The following is a 19,232-nucleotide window of genomic DNA, read 5'->3' on the forward strand; positions in this document are numbered from 1 at the left end:
TGGGGGAGGTGAGGGTGATGGAGAATTCAAGAATGACTCCCATGTCTGGTTTCAATAAGATACTGTGTCATGGAGGAAATATTGAGTCAAGGGACACAGGAGGAGAAGCAGTTATGGGAGTAAGTCATAAATCAATGGCAGTGGAAACTTAGCACTGAAGAAAAAGGTTAAGGTTAAGACTGTAAGTTTGAGAGTTGTCAGCTTGTAGATAGTAATTACAGTCAAGGAATTAGACAGTATTATCTAGAATGCAAAAGAAGCTTAGGATTAAACCTAAAGGACTGAGTAGAGAAGAATCTATCAAACAAGACCTAAAATTAGGATCCAGGAAATACTAGGATAGTATGCAGAAGGTGTGGTATAAAGGAAAACAAAAAGAGTTGCAATTATACTGTAAATGGAGTGAAGGCTTCCCTGAAGCAATTCCACTCTCAGTAGGGTTTGATAATTCACAAAGCAAGAGATTTGATGAAATGGATTTCTTTCTTATAATGTATGTCAACTAACAGTGCTATTTATGGCCCACAGTATTGGTAAAATTTGTTCCCTTTAAATGGAAGTGCCCTACAGATTCATAATGGCATCCATATGGAAGGAAGGTATTGTGACTCTTAATAGCTCATAAAAATGTTTATTAAAATATATTGACTGTTTAAATGAGGTACCTTTAATAAACAGACAGATTTGGGGGCCAGCTCTGTGCTAGATACTGATTTAGGTAATAAATAATGCAGACCTCCTTTTCTTCAAGAGTTGAATATGATGGGAAAACCTAGCAGATAGCAACTCCATGAACTAACTAAAAATAAATTATAATAACTTTTATAATAAAGTTATGAACAAGTTGCTATCCAAATATGTAGAAAAAATACTTAATTCTCTCTGTGGTAGGGAAAAGCAAGTGTGATAGTGGAAGTAATATTCTAGATGGTGATATATCCTCTTGTTTTGTTTTAAAGTTTTATTTAATTTATACAGATATTCCTAAATTGTTTGAGATAAAAATTTCCTTGAATCTGTTAAAACATATGCCCTCTCTCTATAGGAAATGGACATGTGTAGCTATTCACAGAATTTCATATATACAAGGACTTCCTGGGCCAATTATGATATTATAAAAATAAATGGAGACCAATGTGTGGTCTTAATTTTATTAAAAGTATTAATTAATTTTATTAATTATAGACTTTCTTCTTCCCTTTTTTGGTTGATGAAGAGCAGAGGAGTGGAATGGGTAGAAGTTGTTAACTTCCCATCTTTTATTTAAACCTGTGTGGGGCGGGGAACCTCTCTTGGTCCAGCTACAATCCAATCTGGTATCTCTAATTTTTGTAACAAGACATTTACCACAAAGTAGTCTAATTTATGGAAGAAGTTAGTTGTGTGTCTACTCTCCTGGATCTTTTCATGCCCTCACTGATGCCCTGTTTCATTCTAAACATTACACAGGATGAGACATGGAGTTCAATGCAAAGGTAGATTCCAGCTATTTCTTTAGAGTGCTGATACGCTTTCCGTAGGAAACATCTATCATTGTTATAACCAAAAATTTTTAATATGTTTGCAAACAATTGAATTGCTCTGTTGTCTTCCTGTGTCCTTCTTAGACAAGAAGATTATGCATTTTTCTTTTCCCTATTATCCCCTGTCAATAAATTGGCCAACTTGTCTTATTTTTAATAAGAAATTTGTTTAGGTAAATATCTGGGAATTTAGATGCTTGTCAGAATTTAAAGAATGGACTGTTATAAGATTCCTGATCCTCACCTTCTCTGTACTAAAAGGATAAAGCACAGTCTTTAAAAGGTGTAACACTGCCAGGCATGTTGTTGTTCTGTTGGGATAAACTAACTTTCAAAAGTGGAAAATAAAATTGGTATTAATTCTGAAAAACCTGTAAAGTTGCACTTCAGCCCTTGGCTAAGAAACCTATTCCTGAAATAATTAAGTAACATTATTTTTCATGTATATTCTTCTGCCTAAAGTTAGAAATGACACAGATGGAGAATTGAGAGGCAAACAAACATGAGATTGGTTAAATGTAGGTAAGGAGAGTAAGTGCACAGTAAAAGTGAAGACATCTATTTATTCATAATAATTCATGAGGGAGGTAGTATTGAGTAGAAGTTAAGAGTTCCAGAGTCAGACTACCAAGTTCACATTTTTACTCTACTTGTTATTGGATTATCATGGACATTTACTTAACCTCTGTGCCTCAGTTTCTCCAGTGAAAGGCAATGTGCTGTGCTGTGCTGTGCTAAGTCACTTCAGTCATGCCCGACTCTTTGTGACCCTGTGGACTGTAGTTTGCCAGGCTCCTCTGTCCATGGGATTCTCCAGGCAAGAATACTGGAGCGGGTTGCCATGCCCTCTTCCAGAGGATCTTGCTGACCCAGGGATCGAACCCACATCTCTGATGTCTCTTGTATTGGCAGGCAGGTTCTTCACCACTAGCGCCACCTGGGAAGCCCGTGAGAGGCAATAGCACTATCCAACTCATAAGTTTGTACTAAGGATTAAATGAGAAGCTCTATACAGCTTTCATCAAGGCCAGTGTGTTGGAAGACTCCAAGGTCACAAATAATATTTTATTTAGGTAGACTATAGACCACATAGAATAAAATGTAAATAGTGTTTCCTGGAACTGTGAAACATGGCAGTCCTAAAAGCACTTAGGAAAAATACCTAGCATACATTTGAAATTAGAACCATTCTGTATGCTTTAAGCTATAAACAGTTTACCTTTAGTGATGAACTTGTAGCAAAGCAACAAAATACAAAGGGTAAAGTAAAAGAAATAGATCCAAAATGGAGTCAAATTTGTTCTTCCTTTTTATAGGAGGAAGAAGAGGAGAAAGTAGAGGGAGAGATTACATATACCATTTATTTCATAGTCTCATCAAAATATGGGATTTTTTATCATCCAGAAAAATGCCTTTTGTGTTTTCTAGTCAATCCATTCAAGTCCTCAAAAGAGGCAACCAGTTTTCTCAGTTCATCAGTGGATTAATGTTCTTTGTCTTCTCTAAATAATTCTGACAAGTTTCTAGATCATCTAGATCCTCACATAATAGTTAATATATTTCTAGTTCATCCGATAAATGAAGTTATACTTTATTTACTCTCTGTCTTCTTTTACTCATGATACCATTTTTGTGTTTCATCTATGGCATTGCATGTTTTACCAATTTCTTTCTTTCCTTTTTTTTTTTTGCTGAGTATATATCAAATCTTGCTGATTTCTGTTGAGGGACATTCAAGTTGTTTCTTGTCTGTGGCTTTTATAAACTACTAATGCTTTACAATATTTTTTTGAATGTGTGTTTTCCTTTATGTTGGGGAGACACATAGTAGAATTGCTAGGACAAGTGTATGACTACAAGAAAATTACAAGAAAATGATTACAAGAAAATACCATACAAATTGCAAAAGAGTTGATGTTATCTTATGCTTCCAATCCTCACCAGCATGTGGTGTGGTATCACTCTTTAATTTTAGCCATTCTGGTACAAATGTAATAAAACTCATTGTGATTTTAATTTGCATATCCCTTGATGACTAATGATATTCAGCACTATTTCTTGTGGCCATTTATATAATTATTCTTTTTTGAAGTGTCCATATTTTTGCCTTCCTAATAATATTCTACTGTTTCTCCCTTCCCGTCTTTGTCCTATCACATTATACGTTTTCCTTCTTGATTTGTTATAAACATCATAGAGTAGTGTTACTTTTGCTCTCAACAGTCAGTTAGCTTTGAAAGAACTTAAGGAACTAGAGGGAAAATTATTTGTCTTTCAACTTAGTCATCTATTTTTTCTTTTCATTTCTTTAAGTTGTCTCAAACTTCTCTCGAGAATTACTTCTTTCTTCTGAAATCCTATTTTTAGCATATCATATTGTATTCATTTGCTGGTGACTCATGGTTTCAGTTTTTGTTTGTCTAGATAATTATTCTTATTTGAAGTGTTTTCTTTTTTGTCTAATTTAGAGTAATATTTTTTCTTTCAGCACCTTAAAGCTGCCATTCTATTTTTGTCTAGCTTGTATGTCTCTGAGGAAAACTCTGGTTTTCTCATTGTTGTTCCCCTGTAAGCTCTGTGTCTTTTATTTATTGTCTGCTTTTACAGCTTCTTTTTTGTATTGCGTGTTTTTTTAAATTGATGTATAGTAAATATACAATATTATATAATTTCAGATGAAATAATGATTGACAATATTTAAAAGTTATATTCCATTTATAGTTATTATAAAATGTTGGCCATATTCTCTGTGTTGTATAATATATACATGCAGCTTACTTATACATAGCAGTTTGTACCTCTTAATTTCCTACCCTCCTATTGCCTCTCCCCCCTTCTGTCATCTTACTGATAACCACTAGTTTATTTGCTATACTTTTTTTATATTTACTAGCTTGTTTTATTTTTTAGACAAATACTATATGATATCATTTATATGTGGAATCTAACTAAAAAACAATCTAGTGAATATTATATAAAAGATTTTTCTTCCTTTTTGTTGATTTTCAAATATTTCTTTGGTACATTATTCTTCATGACTATCCTTGTTGCATTCATTATGACTTTTGGGTTTGTGGATTTATAGTTTTTTTTTAATCATATCCAAAAATTTTCAACCGTTATCTTTTAAATTATGCTTTATTCTTTAACTCTCTTTTTCGTCTCCTCTAATAGTTCAGTTACATGAGTTTTTAAACTGATTTACATTGCTAGTTTTTTAAGCCTCTTTATTATCCCTTCTTAAGTTTGGATGGTTATCTTTATCTTTTATTTACATGTATCCACTTTTTATTCTGTGATCAAACTCAGTGTAAAGCTGATCCAGTGACATTTTCATTATAGTTTACTATGAAGTTTTAGAATTTCCATCTTATTCTTTGTAAATTTTTATGTTTCTCTATTTGTATTTGCTAGTTTCTCATTTATTATGTTAATATTTAAATTTGACTCTTTGTATATATTTATAAAAAACATTTAAAAACCCTTTTCTTCTAGCTTTGTCATCTCTGACATTTACAGTTTTGTTTTCATCAATTGATATTTCCACCTACTTGTCATATTTTCCTCTTTTTATACCTATATTCTTTTATATCTATATCTTTTTTATATTTTTATTTGGTGTTGGATATTATAGATTCTATATTATTACATGTTTGGATTGTCCTCCTTAATGAAGTGTTGAATGTTATTACAGCATATGGTAAACTTATTTACAGATTAGCCTGATCATTTTGAGGTTTCTTCTTTTTTTGATGATAGTTTATCCAGACTAGACTTCTCTTTGGACTAAATTACCCTGCTGCTTCTAAGAAGTGACTTTTCCAGGGTCTCACTGCAGGTCCTAGAGTGTATAAGAAGATATCTTCCTTTGGCCTTTGAAACTAAATGTTTCCAAGCATGTGTGAACTCATTAGTTATTCACCTCATGATGTCATGGAAGTTGTTCATTCTCCAGTGGCATTTATTTCACCAGTAGTGATTCTTTGGTTGTTCTTGTGGAATTTTGCCCTAATTATGTTAGACAGTATTTAGCCACGTTTTAAGGGCAGACTTTGCAGATTTCTGGAGTTCCTTTTCACCAGAGGTCCCTACTCTGAAGTACATTGTGCATTAAACCCTGCCACCTCAGTAACCCTAAACTCTGATCTCTTTGTTTTCTCACCTCCTGGATACTAATGTACCTGGATACTAATGTGTTGAGTTTCCCTATCCTCCATGCCATGGACCAGAAAGTGTCACAATGTGAAAAGCAAGAACAGTTGTGGGGCTGCCTCTAGTTATTTCCCTTCTCTAAGAAATCATAATCCTGTACTCCTTCTAGTAAAACTCTTATAAATAATTATTTCATATGTTTTGTCCAATTGTATAGTTTATGACAGGAGGGGTACTTCTTCATGGCTGAGAGTAGAAAATACAATAGATTGAATGCTAATGGTTTTGACTGTTGGAATAAAGACATGGTTTTTCCCCCCCTCCCTCCCTTCCTCCCTTCCTTCCTTTCCTCCTTCACTGGATTTGAACCTAGTATATTATATGCCTAGAGCTGTTATTATCCATCTTTCTGCCACATTAAGTTTGAGAATGATACATCATGGAAGAAGTCAGAGTCAAAAAATGAAAAGAGTCAATGACCTGATGATTTCATTGAACCCAACTCTACTTAATTTAGGTGATGTGGTCTAATAAATCACTGCCTATCTCAGTCGTGTTTTAATCTTTTCAGTTTACTTGCAACCCAAAGAATCATGATACATCTTATAAAGGACAGTTTTGTGTTTTTTTTTTTTTTCCCCAGCGCCCTATGAAACATTTTACCATTTTAGTTAATATCAGTTGAGTATGTATCATAGGTCAGATGTGGTGATAATAATTAGAGTAAATTACTAGGCTAGGTGGATTATTTTATTTGATCCAGTGTGGTGATTCATATCATATTAGGTATTATAATAAAAATTATTCAACTATTAATAAGTTTTATTTTCTAAAATTGATAGATGATAATTAGGAAAGCAACATATTTAATGCAATTTAAACATCCTTTTGAGGTGATGTTGAATATATTTTCTAATCTAATTAAAAACAATATATTGTTTTATCTTAGATCATCATCAGCAAAGGAAGTGAACTCTTATGTTGAAATATAAAAATTGAAACTTGTACTATCAATTATTATTTGGTTCATTATTAAAAACTTTAGCTTGATATGTGTATGTGTGTATATACATATAACTTGTTTAATATATATAATACATGCTTTAATATATGTAATATGCTTATGTAGAATTTCCACATCAATTTCCAGAAGTTTCTTGTTAATGGGAAGATAAGAGTTGCAAAAGTGTCTGTATTGCAGAAAGCAATGAGAATCTGAAAGGTCTTTGGTACAATATGTCTTTGTTCTTGTATAAATGTAGTTTTGAAGGATGCACTTAAAGCTATATATAATACCTAGAATCAATCTACCTACAACATGGATGTGATCTACAAATAGATATAAGCAATGACATTAGGGGAAAAATTTAGAAGTTGTGAGTGCTGGTTTAAAAATATGAATTGCCTGGAGTAGGTGTTTAAAAGAAAAATAAAAGAGGCAGGACAAAGACAAGAACAGACTAAACTTCACAAGAAATGAAAAATAACTTGTTTAGTAGAAACATATTCAATACATCTTCTCTGTAAGGCGCAAGAGGCGAAATAGGTTATTGAAATACATATGAATATAAATTGTATATTACTTAGAAAGCTACCAAAAATTGTTCATGTGGTGAATACTTCATTATCCTTTGATTTTCTGTTGTCTGTTTCATTATTTACTTCTTACATTTCCTAGCTAAGGTGCTTCATTAGGCACCCACAAGATGACATATGCTATTACCTGACACTAAATTTAAAATTGACTTAGTCTTTTTTTCTCCTTTATTAAAAGAATCTACAAAAGAAATTATGTTTTTCCCCTTAATTTAAAGCCAATAATTAATTGCTCTTTTCCCCTGAAATTATAATGTGAGAGAAAAGCAGCCCATCACAACAGATGGGCAGATTACCACTATTAAAAATCAAGAATATATGAAATTTTAAAATATTTATTTTCAAATCAGTCACTTGATAAGTTTAGCATGGACAATAATTGAGAAAACTTCATTACTATACTATATACATTGTACAAAAATGCAAAGTTAGGTGAGCATATGTTGAAATGGTCACCTTTATGTAAACTCCTTGTATTTGTTATGCCTACTAGAGAATGGGGAGAAAGATTTTGGGAGGCTACTTTGGCATCAAAAAGTTTTATGATTTGTGCAGTGATTTTCTTTAGGAATTATGAATTCAGCTTGTATTTCTTTCCTATAAAATTTGAAGTCTTAAATTTATCCAGTCGGTAGATATTTATATGCTCATTTTGTGTAAGATGGAATGAATAAAGCAATATAGTGGCTACCCTCATGGAAATTCTGTCTAGTGTGAAAGACTGACACTAAAAGAAATATAAATAGACCAAAAATAATTACAACCTATGGAAAAAAAATCAGGTTGAATGATATTCCATTGTATGCATATACCACTTTCTCTCTGGGAAACAGTGTCAGACTTTATTTTTGGGCTCCAAAATCACTGCAGATGGTGACTGCAGCCATGAAATTAAAAGACACTTACTCCTTGGAAGAAAAGTTATGATCAACCTAGACAGCATATTGAAAAGCAGAGACATTATTTTGCCAACAAAGTTCCGTCTAGTCAATGCTATGGTTTTTCCAGTGGTCATGTATGGATGTGAGAGTTGGACTGTGAAGAAAGCTGAGCACTGAAGAATTGATGCTTTTGAACTGTGGTGTTGGAGAAGACTCTTGAGAGTCCCTTGGACTGCAAGGAGATCCAACCAGTCCATTCTAAAGGAGATCAGCCCTGGATGTTCTTTGGAAAGAATGATGCTAAAGTTGAAACTCCAGTGCTTTGGCCACCTCATGTGAAGAGTTAACTCATTGAAAAAGACTCTGATGCTGGGAAGGATTGGGGGCAGGAGGAGAAGGGGACGACAGAGGATGAGATGGCTGGATGGCATCACCGACTCGATGGACGTGAGTTTGAGTGAACTCAGGGAGATGGTGATGGACAGGGAGGCCTGGTGTGCTGCGATTCATGGGGTCGCAAAGAATCAGACATGACTGAGCGACTAAACTGAATGGAGATTTAGGTTATTTCTACATCTTGGCTATCATAAAGGCTGTAATGATTGTAGGGGTGCCAATATCATTTTGAGGTCCTAATTTCGGATCTTTTGGTAAATATTCAGAAGTGGGATTGCTGGATCAAATGGTAGTCTGTTTTTTACTTTTTGAGGAACTCAGATATTTTTTAAAAATCCTGCTATATGCAACGACTTGGATGAAACTTGAGTTCATGATACTAAATGAAATAAGCCAGTCACAGAAAGACAAGCACTGTGTCTTATTCCACTTATATGAGATATCTAAAATAGTCAAACTCTTTGAAGCAGAATAGAATGATGGCTGCCAGAGGCCGGGGAAGGGGTAAGTGAGGAGTTGCTGATCAGTGAGTATAAAGTTTCAATTATTCAGGATGAGTAAGTTCTAGAGATCTAAGGGAAACGTTGGGCCCATAGATGACAACACTATTGTACTGAACTATCTGCTATGGTTTCATATATTAAATATATTCATAAAATTTAAAAATATATATAAATTATAAAAAAAATTTTGAAAAATAAGTAGAGTGTTTGATAATAAGGTAGTTAGGGAAAGCCTTAATATTTCAAGTGATGTTAAATAAGACTTGCAAGCTAAGAAATTATCTGAAGGACAAAAACTGAGGGGAAGAGTCTTCTGGCAGAGGAGGTAACCATTTGCAAAGTTCTGTAGCTGCATTTGTGTTAATTTGTGGTCCCTAGAAGCTGACCTTGAGAAGAAGGTTAATATGCAAGTGATTTATTAAGGAAAGGCTCCTATGAGAACCCACTATGGGAATAACAGATGCAGAAAAGGAAGAGGGAAGAAGCCAGACAAGGGTGGGAGAATTAGGAATTCTTACTAGTGACTTCTAAAGAGTAGGATAGCGGTGATCCTGGGGAAAGGAGCTTGAGAGAGTTAAAACTCTGAATTTACCTGTGGGAAACAGAAAGACTCACAGGCAACTCTGGAGGTCAGCTGAGTGTGTGACTGCACATGTGCAGTCAACTCATCTCTATGGCTGAGTCTTTCAAGGATCTCACCCATGATTCACCGTTCTCCAAGGTACATGCACAGTTCCCAGTCATGTAGCTACCATCCTTCGAACTTCTCTACTTCCTTGCTCACTTCCACATTATTAGAAGCACACTTGGTTTCCCATGCCACCTGAAGTCAGATAAGCTAACTGAATAAACAATCTATGTTAGCAGATTAATGAAAGTGGTATAGAAGTATTACTTGTTTGCCAATGGACTGTTGGAGATAATATATTACAAATTGTCTACTTTATAGCTTTCCATGTCTAAAATCCTCCAAACTAAAACATTGAGGGAAAAGATGTGGTTTAGATGGAGATAATCTGCTATTCATTTTCAGACGGTTAATACTTAATCCCTGGGGAGTTGAGATTTCTGTTGTGTAGGAAATGGCAAAAGCAGAGAAGCACAACACTCTATACTTTGGTGACCACTTTCCCTTAATAAGTTTAGTTGTCTCTTCCAATAGGAAACATCTTAGAAAAACAGCACTTGTTTTTCTTTGCAGATCATCATGGAAATTTGCAATTATACAGTGAGCAAGTTAGTCTGAAGGACATACTAGCTAGCATCTACAAGATGCCAGATATCTGGAGGCAAATTTTCATATGAAGGGTGGGTGGGGATTTATGTTTTAGAAACAATGCCATACATCTGGATATTTGGAAATCAATTTATTGCCTAGTGTTGTGAAGTTGATAGTGATATTTTGTTTATAATATAGTCACAGACTCTTTACCCTTAAAAGGAATATTGTGATTTATGCTAATATTTTCTCTATTAAATTTTGAAATTGTGCAGCATAGACAATACTATCAGATCACTTCTTTTCACACTTTAAAAGTACCTTAGAATCAGCTGGAGAACTTGTTCTTCCACTTCTTCCATACTCTATTTCAAAGCCCTCCTGATTCTGCATTTCAAACAGGCTTCCTGGTGATGGTGGTGCTGCTGGTCCTCCGATCACTGGGTAGCAAGGCTCTAGACATAACCGTCCAAAATGGTATCCACTTGCTCCATGTGGTTATTTCAATGAAATTTGTTAAATAAGATTAGAAAATCCATTCCTCCATTCTACTAACTATCTATCAAGTGTTCAGTAGCCAAATATAGACAATGAAAATATAGAACATTTCCACTATTGCAGAAAGCCCTGTCAGGGAGTGCTGCTCTAAAAGTATCTTCCCATAAATTTGTCCCCTAACAAAAACTTGGGTTATTATACAATATTTAAAATCACAGAATAAATCCTACAAAACTGTAATTCAAGGTTGAATACAACAGATCAGAGTTTTGAGGTCTGCTGCTGCTGCTGCTAAGTCGCTTCAGTCGTGTCCGACTCTGTGACCCCATAGGCGGCAGCCTATCAGGCTCCCCCGTTCCTGGGATTCTTCAGGCAACAACACTGGAGTGGGTTGCCATTTCCTTCTCCAATGCGTGAAAGTGAAAAGTGAAAGTAAAGTCACTCAGTCATATCCTACTCTTTGTGACCCCATGGACTGCAGTCTACCAGGCTCCTCTGTCCATGGGATTTTCCAGGCAAGAGTACTGGAGTAGGGTGCCACTGCCTTCTCCTTTTGAGGTCTAGTGTTTTACTTTTAAAACACTTTTAGAAGCCATGGTCACTGAGATTTGCATGAATTAGAATAGGTATTTTGAAAGTGTTACACTAAACTCAACTCAGTTCAGTTCAGTCGCTCAATTGTGTCCGACTCTTTGCGATGCCATGAATAGCAGCACGCCAGGCCTCCCTGTCCATCACTGTCTCCCGGAGTTCACTCAGACTCATGTCCATCGAGTGAGTGATGCCATCCAGCCATCTCATCCTCGGTCGTCCCCTTCTCCTCCTGCCCCCAATCCGTCCCAGCATCAGAGTCTTTTCCAATGAATCAACTCTTCACATGAAGTGGCCAAAGTACTGGAGTTTCAGCTTTAGCATCATTCCTTCCAAAGAAATCCCAGGTCTGATCTCCTTTAGAATGGATTGGTTGGATCTCCTTGCAGTCCAAGGGACTCTCAAGAGTCTTCTCCAAACACCACAGTTCAACTAGTATATTTAAATAACATACATCAGAATGAAAACTCTGATACTTCTCTCCTGATTTAGCTTTTGTACATTTCCTTTGATTTGTATCCCTACCACTTGCTCATTTTATTATTATTTTTGTTGTTTCTAATAGGTACTGATACACATACCTATTAATATTGCTCTGCTTAGATTCCCAAGCATCAAAGGACCCCAAGTAAATGAAGTAATGCAAATGTATGTAATGAAATGCTTAACTAATGAGTTATCTAGATATTACACATAAAACTAGATTACAAGTCTCTGGCCTGACTCATTCCAGCTCTATGAGTGAAACACAGGGTCTCTCTCTCTAAGGCTCATTTTCTTCATATGTGGAGGATATATGATTCACAAAGATGAAATAAAGAATGTAAATGTCTCTCTAACATTAATTCATATTTATCATATCTTCTTTACCCATTCCTCCACTGATGGACATTTAGGTTGCTTCTATGTCCTGGCTATTGTAAATAGTGCTACAATGAACATTAAGGTATTTTATTAAACATGATTAGTGCCTTTTCATTTCTCTCTTTTCTCACTGTCTGCTTCCACAGACAATGTGTTATAAGGTTTCTTACACCTTAACCTCTCACCATAGGAAAGCTTTCTAGGTATGCACTCAGCTGCTCTAAATTTTGCTTGTAAATACATCCACAGAACACTTGGAAGTAGATTTCAAGGTTGTACATGCTATAGAAGACCACAGTTTCGAGATCTAACACAAATTTAATGGTAGCCCTGATCTACCATTTGTATAACCACACTCAATTCAGTACAGTCAGTTGCTCAGTCATTTCTGACTCTTTGTGACCCCATTAACTGCAGCACAGAGGCTTCCCTATCCATCACTGACTCACAGAGCTTGCTCAAACTCATGTTCATTGAGTCGATGATGCCATCCAACCATCTCATCCTCTGTCGTCCCCTTCTCCTCCCACCTTCAATCTTTCCCATCATAAGGGTCTTTTCAAATGAGTCAGCTCTTCGCATTGAGTGGCCAATGTATAGGAGCTTCAGCTTCAGCATCAGTCCTTGCAATGAATATTCAGGACTGATTTCCCTTAGGATTGACTGGTTGGATCTCCTTATAGTCCAAGGGACGCTCAAGAGTCTTCCCCAACACCACAGTTCAAAAGCATCAATTCTTCAGTGCTCAGCTTTCTTTATAGTCCGGCTCTCACATCCATACATGACTACTGGAAAAACCATAGCCTTGACTAGATGGACCTTTGTTGGCAAAGTAACATCTCTGCTTTTTAATATGCTGTCTAGGTTGGTCATAACTTTCCTTTCAAGGAGCAGGAGTCTTTTAATTTCATGGCTGCAGTCACCATCTGCAGTGATTTTGGAGCCCAAGATAATAAAGTCTATCACTCTTTCCATTGTTTCCCCATCTATTTGCCATGAAATGATGGGACTGGATGCCATTATCTTGGTTTTTTGAATGTTGAGTTTTAATCCAGCTTTTTCACTCATCTCTTTCACTTTCATCAAGAGACTCTTCAGTTCCTCTTTGCTTTCTGCCACAAGGGTGGTGTCATCTGCATATCTAAGGTTACTGATATTTCTCCCAGCAATCTTGATTCCAGCCTGTGCTTCATCCAGCCAAGTATTTTGCATGATGTACTCTGCATATAAGTTAAATAAGCAGGGTGACAATATACAGCCCTGATGTACTCCTTTCCCAATTTGGAACCAATCCATTTTTCCATGTCCAGTTCTAACTGCTTCTTGACCTGCATGAAGAGTTCTCAGGAGGCAGATAAGGTGGTCTGGTATTCCTATCCTTTAAGAATTTTCCACAGTTTGTTGTGATCCACACAGTCAAAGGCTTTGTTGTAGTCTATAAAGCAGAAGTAGATATTTTTCTGGAATTCTCTTACTTTTTATATGATCCAACAGATGTTGGCAATTTGATCTCTAGGTTCCGCTGTCTTTTCTAAATCCAGCTTGAACATCTGGAAGTTCTTGGTTCATGTACTGTTGAAGCCTGGTTTGGAGAATTTTGAGCACTACTTTGCTAGCGTGTGAGATGATTGCGATTGTGCAATAGTTTGAGCATTCTTTGTCACTTCCTTTCTTTGGGATTGGAAAGAAAACTGACTTTTTCCAGTACTGTGGCCACTGCTGAATTTTCCAAATTTGCTGGCGTATTGAATGCAGCACTTAACAACATCATCTTTTAGGACTTGAAATAGCTCAGCTGGAATTCCATCACCTCCACTAGCCTTGTTCGTAGTGATACTTCATATAATCCTCCTGACTTCAGACTCCAGGATGTCTGGCTCTAGGTGAGGGAGCATACGGCTGTGGTTATCTGGGTCATTAAGATCTTTTTTGTATAGTTCTTCTGTGTATTCCTGACACCTCTTTTAAACAGATTCTTATAAATATTATTATCAGAATTTAATAGTCCATATAGAATGATCAGTTGACAACTCATACTTTTCTGAAAATTATTTTCAGGGCCAACTGAAAGTTTTTCATGAAACATGAATGAGCTTGAAATATTATTCATTCTTAAGATTCAAACAGTTTTTGTTAAAATATTTTTAGAAACTTTTGCTTGAGAATGTTATGACCTTTCTTCCTTCCCTCCCAGTTTTGATTTTTCATTTGATTTGTTTTGTGGTATTCAGATTAACATTGGATCTTTACATTGAGCACTTAACATGTCAAGGAAACTAATGATCTAAAAATATGACAGGGATTTTAAACAGATTAATTTGTCTATTTATCAAGGCTGCTCAAGAAGCCCTTTTATAGCTTTTAATTTTCCTTTTCTACACTTGCCTCAAGCTTTGATCAGAAGATGAGGCTGAACAGAATTCTATCTTATTATTTTAACCAATATGGGTAAAACTTGGAACATTCAACTCAATACATTTAAATATTATGGAGAGAAATTGGTATAGGTTTTTATAGAATCTGGAATTTCCACAAGTATGTATAATCTTTAAACCAAACAGCAGTGAAGTTTAGATTCCAGAAAGTGGTTTGAACATTTTAATCGAAACAATCAGTGGACTGAGTTAAAATCCAAGCCTGAAGCAATGACAGCATTGTTCCCCATGGAACTAAGTGTGGTCCTTGGTCCAAGAAGCTGGTGATGCATGGAAGTTGATTCAGCATCCTGCAAGTAAGAGTTTGAGCCCAGAGATCTTTGAGTGTAATCTGAGACTAAATATGGGCCACAGGGTAGCATCTCTGTGTTCAGGGTGAAGAGGTGGATGAGGAATCTGAAAGCAGGATGAGGACGGTTGTTCTTCAGATGAACTGATTCTTTGATGTTGGAAATCAGTGAGACCGAGGTGCTAGAGACAGAGTGAACTAGCCTCTTCTTCTATCCTAAGAACACATTTTATTTTCTAGAAAAAGAATTTTCTTAGGAGGTATCACCTTGTTTAAATCTCCATTCCAGAGTGGAAGAGTGATGGCCAGATTCAGGCATTTGATTAAGATGAGATTTCATGCTGAGGGGTAGAGGAATGAAGTCAGCTTAAATGGGGAACCAAGGCCTAAGGGCTTGCCTGACAACGGATAGACATATTCAGGATCCTTGGTAAGTGAATTTGGAGTGATGGATTGCAAAATAAATAGGTAGGCTGGCAGGGAGAAAAGCTAGCACAGGGATTGTTAGAAGTTCTTAAGTAAAATTAGAATCACGACAGTCTTGCCTGGCAGTTCCCTGAATTTCTAGGAGGAAAAAGTACACATTCATAGAGTTAGTCTGTTTCCTTGTTTATTTTGAGGCGTGGAAGATGAAGATCCTGCAAAAGATTTCTAGTTTTCCCTGTTGGTTTGTAGCAGCTCCAGCAGAGTTGCTTGCTTTCTCTGGCTGCTTGTACGCTCCTAACAAATTGACTTTTAGTAGTTGAATAGGGTGAGTAAAAACGTAAGATTAAAAAAAAAAAAACCCTAGTGAGTATTTTTTCATGTAATCAAATATTAAAATTCTATAAATTCTCAAGAAAAATTATAACAACTGTAGAAATTTAGGCAGCCACCTATTAGTGAAAAATGAAGAACTGAATACAATGTAATGTGGTTAATAATTTACACTTTTTGAATTAGGGTCTGGCAGAAAAACCTAATGGAATTATATAAATGATGGTTTCATTTATTTTAAATTAAATTATTTTTAGATTTATGTTTTGACATTTTATTGACATTAGATTTTTTTTATTCTAGTTGTCGACATTAGATAGTTTTCCTAAAGCCCCCCCAAAGGATCATAGTGGAGAATTTATTATTTAGAATACATTTTGGAGACCATAACCTTCTTAAAAGTTATATAATCCCTCATTTTAAAAAAAAGACACTTTTTGAATGACACTTATGATCTTTTCTTAAGAAACACTTTGAAAAGGAAAAATTAGAATTATATAGCTACAAATACAGTTTCCATGCCCCTCACTTGTAGTTGTTAATATAGGATTAGAATAGTCGTGTGACTTATTCTTCAAACTTGGATCCTTTGAGAATGATAGAAAATGCATTGCCAGGACAGATAGCATAAATGGGGACTGCTGTGGCAACTGGACCATATGGGTAGCCTTTGTAGTAAACTGTTTTTGAATTCACATCAACAGATTGAATATTTTTGTATTTTACCTTCTTTGCTGCTCAATTCAGGAGTAATGGAAAAAGGGAGAAAGTTGTGAAAGGAAAAATAAGCATTTAGAAAGAAACTAACCTGGTTTCTAAAGAGTTGGCTAGCAGCTAAAATCATGTTTTTTGACTTTGTTCATTTGTAACACAGATAAGATAGCCTTTCTCCACTTCAGGGTGACAAGCAGTTCCCATTTAAAGTTCATGTCTACACTTTGTTTTACACCTAGGAAATTTTGATGACTGAGACTTGGGACCAAAGGGTTGCCTTTTTTATACACTCCCCAGGTGCTAGCCATGCACACTTAAGTGCTGGCTAGAGTAGAAGACAGGAATTTGTCCAACCTTGAATGTGTCTCAATCAGAATCTGACTCCTTACATCACAAAGTCAAATGAGATAAAAATTGTACTGCCTTTAGTACAGTCCACAAAGATATGGACAATGAAAATTCAACTTGATTTAACAAGAAATTTTCAGACATACTTCATTTTTGTTTCTGGATGATGAAGTTATTAAGCTTGCACGCTTTCCTGTTCCCACTGCACAGAAGGGGTATGCTGAATGAGGTCTTGCTGTCAAGAAATATACCCTTCATCCTACTTAGTCCTGGTCTCTCTCTACCTCATCTGGCCTGTAAGCCAGGCTAGCTAAAAGCCTGACCATTCTCCCTTTAGAAAATCACAGCAATCACTCGAATTCAAGCTGAACTGTCCAGGATTCTTCTTAATTGTTCTCAAATTGATTTTGAGAAGGATTCCCTTTCTGAAATAACAGCGAATGCCAAAGATTGATGCCAATGCATACAGGAAATGTCCAGAGTAGCAAGTAAGTGTTCACTTCAGGATGGATGAGAAGAAAAGCAGGTCAATAACAGAGGTACAAAAATTACATTCAGCACTGAATGCCTCCACAGTTCCTTTCAACAGCTATGTTCTCCCTCCACAGCCTTCTTCTCCAAAGCACTCTATGAATATTGGGATTATTAATACCCTTAAGCACAGCTGCACAAAATAAAGAATTATTGAAACCCATCTCGGTCATTGTAGCCTCCAGTTCCAGGTGTCTGTTTTCTTGTACTGTCTTTTATTACATGTTCTTCTCAGCTCTTTTATTCAAGCCTTTATTAGATAGACACTGTGGTAGAAATTGAGAGTGATGCAAAGAATCATATACTGTGGCTACTTCCAGGAAAAATCTTGCTATCTGGTTTATGCTGTAGGATTAAATACACGTAAGCATATTTAGTCAATCCTATACAAGCAATTAACCCTACCTAGCACTGTGATAAAGAAAATCAATATCAAAAATGTGGTCCAGACTAGATAGAATTTTGCTTTGGGGCTTCTAAGTAGTGAGAATCCCTTCTAACATGCCTAAGGAAGATCTCAAAGAGGAGAAGCACCATAGATAGCCTTGAAAAACTGGTAGAATTTAGAAAGATGGACTGGAACTTCAATAGGATATATATTAACTATGATAAGAGCTCTATTCTCAGAGAAAAGAGTTTAAACCTAGTAGACTATTAAGAATTTACCCTCCCTCCCCCCCCCCCCAAAAAAAAAAAGAATTTACCCCTGGGATATTTAGATCATGTGTCTAAATCTTTCCTTTCCTATCTACCAAATAATCTCCCTAGGTGTGTACTTCCTATGCTTAGATATCATCACCCCTGTATGAGTTTTGAGATCTGGAGCTTCTTATGGTGTGTACTCTTTGTGTGTTTCCCTCTAGTTAGCATGGCATCTTCCATGTAGTGGGGAAGCATTCATAATCAGAATAGATATAAATGATCTACTATGAAAATATCTCCCAAATATGAATGTACATGTGAACAACCTGGGAGTCCTATAAAAGTGCAAATTCTGATAGGTGTAGGGTGGGCCTACCGGTATGCATTTCTGCCAAGTTGCCAAGTGAACTAGACCCTGCTAGGCCACAGATCACACTTTTAATAGGAAATCCCCACACATGTAATCCAAAACAATGATTCATCATGGTGTCATTCTGTCATTATTCCACTTTTCACTTATGTAGTTCCCCATTCTACAATTAGGGTTTAAGTTCATTACGAAGGAGCCTATTCCTTATGTTGTCCTCTTCTCTCAAAAAATAATTATTTAATTTGACAGCAAGCACAAGTAAATTTATCTCACCCATAGAAGGAATATCACCTATCAAAAAAAAAGCTAATAATTTCGAAAGAGTAAATATGAAAAGAAGTCGGACCTATCAACCAATTGTCTGAATTTAGTGCTGCTTTAAATTTGGATAGATTTTTAATTATAACTCATATTTCTGATTCCTGTGTTTCTAAATAATGACCTCTCTTTTTTTTATTAAGTTAAATTAGTAATGTATTATACACACATACACAAGCACAAAATGATTGGTTCAAAGCAATTTCACTATATCTATATATTTTAAATAGAAGACCTAAAGAACCTCACTCAAAGGTCTATATATGCTTAGTTTACAGATAATTCTAAAGAGATTGATTTTGCTTCTCAAGATCACATTAATTTAGATTAATAACTACACAGAGCAGACATACTGTTATCTGGAGCAGAAATGGCAATAAAAACTAAAAGTTTTCAATATGATGAGAGGGAAGAGATGGGGAAATAAACTAAGAAAAACAGGCCCTCAGATCTTGAAAGCTGAGCACTTCAGTGTGATTTTAGGTAGAGGGACATGGACCTTCATAGCCCACAGGCCCTGGGGTCTTCATGCTAATGTAGCTCAGTTAAATAATTGACATTATTAATATGAACCTAGGGCACCAATAAAAGACTAAAATGTATTTC

This window comes from Capricornis sumatraensis, chromosome 3 (assembly GCF_032405125.1).
Source record: "Capricornis sumatraensis isolate serow.1 chromosome 3, serow.2, whole genome shotgun sequence".
Classification (NCBI taxonomy): Eukaryota; Metazoa; Chordata; class Mammalia; order Artiodactyla; family Bovidae; genus Capricornis; species Capricornis sumatraensis.